Source organism: Schistocerca americana, unplaced genomic scaffold (assembly GCF_021461395.2).
Source record: "Schistocerca americana isolate TAMUIC-IGC-003095 unplaced genomic scaffold, iqSchAmer2.1 HiC_scaffold_141, whole genome shotgun sequence".
Taxonomy (NCBI): Eukaryota; Metazoa; Arthropoda; class Insecta; order Orthoptera; family Acrididae; genus Schistocerca; species Schistocerca americana.
Genome location: NW_025725491.1, coordinates 207,501 through 212,500, shown reverse-complemented (window position 1 = coordinate 212,500; position 5,000 = coordinate 207,501).

Below are 5,000 nucleotides of genomic sequence, written 5' to 3'. Positions count from 1 at the left end.
CAACACGTCCGCACAGCTGCGATACAAACCACCTGCGAGAACCGCAGAGGCGACCGAGCAGCAGACGGCGTCGCGGCGCCGAGCGCCGGGCGGCGGCGCATCCTCAGCGCACACAGTCCTCAATCGGACCAGCACACTGCAGATGTCCACCGCGCTTCGCACCGGGCCCGCGAGGACCTACTTTGGCCGCACGGCGCCGCGTGCAGGGTGCGCCGGCGCGCAGCTGCGCCGCCTGCCGCCTCCGTCGGCCGGCGCGCCTGCCACTGGCCGCCCCCACCAGCCGGCTGTAGCGCGTGCGCCCACGCACCGCGCGGCCAGCACGCCGGGAGGCCCCCCCTCACCGGCCGGGGACGGTCCCACCCAGCCACCGCCGCGTATCGCTTCACACCCACATGCCATTCACGTTCGTGGGCATGGTGGGTATCGCTGAAACAACCGGTTGGTAGCTCAACCGATCGTCGCCATCACTGATTCACCTCTAGCGAGAACAACCGCACCACAACGGTTTACCAGTTGTTCATTTGCGTAACGTCACCAGCAAACGTAGACGTCCATCGCCATTTGCAAATTCAACGATTGTTGCATGCCTGTGTCAGGTGTCACGACACACTATGTCTGCCCACATACACGCAACAACATGTGCACGCTTCGCGAACACGTGGAAGGTGGCCCCCGTACGTATGCGATGTCCATTGCGCGAACGACTGTCAACCGGCCTCTGTCGCATGTCGCAGATGTGGAACGCAGTGCACCATGCTGTCACGGTGTGTGAGAAGAGACGACTACGTCTGACAACACGCGCCACTACATCAACAGACGGCTCATGCTGATCGCCATCCAGGGCATACCACACTGCAATCCGGCTCTTATAGGGAGACGACACATAGCTGAGTGCACAACAGTTGGACCGCATGGTTCGCCGTTGTTGGCGCAGTCGTTGTACGGTCACATGTACCACGATGTATCATTCAGTACATGAGGACCAATGTGCAGTACAGTGTGTGATTTGGACGTACAACATCAGCGGACAGTTGACACAGGCCGTACCACAGCGTAGGCTAAGTGCTTCGCCATGCGAATGCCAATGAACAACTGCGAAGGGCATTGAGCATGTACGTCCTGCTGCCATCCACATTACAGTGTATCGCTGCAAGGTGTTTAACATGAAGCGATACACTGGGGACCAGGCAGTGCGAGTAGCAAACTATATTGCGGGGGTTGCAGTTAGGCAACACTACACTAATTTAACGCGTCGTATGACAATTACAGAGCGGGTTAAGGCCCAACGTGTGTTGGGTTAAGGCCCAACGTGTGTTGGGTTAAGGCCCAACGTGTGTTGGGTTAAGGCCCAACGTGTGTTGGGTTAAGGCCCAACGTGTGTTGGGTTAAGGCCCAACGTGTGTTGGGTTAAGGCCCAACGTGTGTTGGGTTAAGGCCCAACGTGTGTTGGGTTAAGGCCCAACGTGTGTTGGGTTAAGGCCCAACGTGTGTTGGGTTAAGGCCCAACGTGTGTTGGGTTAAGGCCCAACGTGTGTTGGGTTAAGGCCCAACGTGTGTTGGGTTAAGGCCCAACGTGTGTTGGGTTAAGGCCCAACGTGGGTTGGGTTAAGGCGCAACGTGGGTTGGGTTAAGGCCCAACGTGGGTTGGGTTAAGGCGCAACGTGGGTTGGGTTAAGGCGCAACGTGGGTTGGGTTAAGGCGCAACGTGGGTTAGGTTAAGGCGCAACGTGGGTTAGGTTAAGGCGCAACGTAGGTTAGGTTAAGGCGCAATATAGGTTAGGTTAAGGCGCAATATAGGTTAGGTTAAGGCGCAATATAGGTTAGGTTAAGGCGCAATATAGGTTAGGTTAAGGCGCAATATAGGTTAGGTTAAGGCGCAATATAGGTTAGGTTAAGGCGCAACGTAGGTTAGGTTAAGGCGCAACATAGGTTAGGTTAAGGCGCAACATAGGTTAGGTTAAGGCGCAACATGGGTTAGGTTAAGGCGCAATATAGGTTAGGTTAAGGCACAATATGGGTTAGGTTAAGGCACAATATGGGTTAGGTTAAGGCACAATATGGGTTAGGTTAAGGCACAATATGGGTTAGGTTAAGGCACAATATGGGTTAGGTTAAGGCACAATATGGGTTAGGTTAAGGCACAATATGGGTTAGGTTAAGGCACAATATGGGTTAGGTTAAGGCACAATATGGGTTAGGTTAAGGCACAATATGGGTTAGGTTAAGGCACAATATGGGTTAGGTTAAGGCACAATATGGGTTAGGTTAAGGCACAATATGGGTTAGGTTAAGGCACAATATGGGTTAGGTTAAGGCACAATATGGGTTAGGTTAAGGCACAATATGGGTTAGGTTAAGGCACAATATGGGTTAGGTTAAGGCACAATATGGGTTAGGTTAAGGCACAATATGGGTTAGGTTAAGGCACAATATGGGTTAGGTTAAGGCACAATATGGGTTAGGTTAAGGCACAATATGGGTTAGGTTAAGGCACAATATGGGTTAGGTTAAGGCACAATATGGGTTAGGTTAAGGCACAATATGGGTTAGGTTAAGGCACAATATGGGTTAGGTTAAGGCACAATATGGGTTAGGTTAAGGCACAATATGGGTTAGGTTAAGGCACAATATGGGTTAGGTTAAGGCACAACGTGGGTTAGGTTAAGGCACAACGTGGGTTAGGTTAAGGCACAACGTGGGTTAGGTTAAGGCACAACGTGGGTTAGGTTAAGGCACAACGTGGGTTAGGTTAAGGCACAACGTGGGTTAGGTTAAGGCACAACGTGGGTTAGGTTAAGGCACAACGTGGGTTAGGTTAAGGCACAACGTGGGTTAGGTTAAGGCACAACGTGGGTTAGGTTAAGGCACAATACGGGTTAGGTTAAGGCACAATACGGGTTAGGTTAAGGCACAATACGGGTTAGGTTAAGGCACAATACGGGTTAGGTTAAGGCACAATACGGGTTAGGTTAAGGCACAATACGGGTTAGGTTAAGGCACAATACGGGTTAGGTTAAGGCACAATACGGGTTAGGTTAAGGCACAATACGGGTTAGGTTAAGGCACAATACGGGTTAGGTTAAGGCACAATACGGGTTAGGTTAAGGCACAATACGGGTTAGGTTAAGGCACAATACGGGTTAGGTTAAGGTACAATACGGGTTAGGTTAAGGCACAATACGGGTTAGGTTAAGGCACAATACGGGTTAGGTTAAGGCACAATATGGGTTAGGTTAAGGCACAATATGGGTTAGGTTAAGGCACAATATGGGTTAGGTTAAGGCACAATATGGGTTAGGTTAAGGCACAATATGGGTTAGGTTAAGGCACAATATGGGTTAGGTTAAGGCACAATATGGGTTAGGTTAAGGCACAATATGGGTTAGGTTAAGGCACAATATGGGTTAGGTTAAGGCACAATATGGGTTAGGTTAAGGCACAATATGGGTTAGGTTAAGGCACAATATGGGTTAGGTTAAGGCACAATATGGGTTAGGTTAAGGCACAATATGGGTTAGGTTAAGGCACAACGTGGGTTAGGTTAAGGCACAACGTGGGTTAGGTTAAGGCACAACGTGGGTTAGGTTAAGGCACAACGTGGGTTAGGTTAAGGCACAACGTGGGTTAGGTTAAGGCACAACGTGGGTTAGGTTAAGGCACAACGTGGGTTAGGTTAAGGCACAACGTGGGTTAGGTTAAGGCACAACGTGGGTTAGGTTAAGGCACAATACGGGTTAGGTTAAGGCACAATACGGGTTAGGTTAAGGCACAATACGGGTTAGGTTAAGGCACAATACGGGTTAGGTTAAGGCACAATACGGGTTAGGTTAAGGCACAATACGGGTTAGGTTAAGGCACAATACGGGTTAGGTTAAGGCACAATACGGGTTAGGTTAAGGCACAATACGGGTTAGGTTAAGGCACAATACGGGTTAGGTTAAGGCACAACGTGGGTTAGGTTAAGGCACAACGTGGGTTAGGTTAAGGCACAACGTGGGTTAGGTTAAGGCACAACGTGGGTTAGGTTAAGGCACAACGTGGGTTAGGTTAAGGCACAACGTGGGTTAGGTTAAGGCACAACGTGGGTTAGGTTAAGGCACAATACGGGTTAGGTTAAGGCACAATACGGGTTAGGTTAAGGCACAATACGGGTTAGGTTAAGGCACAATACGGGTTAGGTTAAGGCACAATACGGGTTAGGTTAAGGGACAATACGGGTTAGGTTAAGGCACAATACGGGTTAGGTTAAGGCACAATATGGGTTAGGTTAAGGCACAATACGGGTTAGGTTAAGGTACACATTGTTGTAAGGAAAGGTGTTTTGGGGGGGGGGGGGCCGGTTTGTTGATTGTGATTATCGTAAGTAAATGACTGCGGCATCATCTGATTTGCCACGTCAGGGTGCACCTTTGGCTCATAACAGGCGGCGCTCTGATTCCATGCTTGTGGCAGACCTGTGTCTTTCATTCCTGCCATTGTTTGTGTGCTGTGACAGGAGGCAGTATTGTGATGTTGGGTGTACCCCTGTGTAGGACATGTGTGGGTGTTGGTGGCTTAGCTGAGCAATGGTGGTTGTCGGAAGGGTGGGATATTCTGTTTTGTGAGTGGACCTCCCGGTCTGGTTATGATAGTGTGGATAGTCTAATGTGGCGGAGAGGATGCACTGGGTGTTGTTCCATGCTGGTGCTTACATATTGTCTCTGTGCCTGTTACAGGCAGAGAGTAGTGCGTGATAAGAGTGTCTGGCTGACGTGTGGTTGTGATTGTGAGCAGAGTCTTTCAGCATGTATACGGACAGTTGTATACATTATCTGTATTTTGATGGCTCTATCTATTACTAATCAGCGCCGTGTATACGTTTCATCCGGTTCCAGTCGAAACTGTTGTATCTCTGTACATTAGTGACACGGCGAGGCCGCCATGTAGTTACTCGTCTCGGCAGCTTCCACCGGTGTATGGCAAATGATTATAAGGAATCAGTCTAGTCGTCAATACCGATA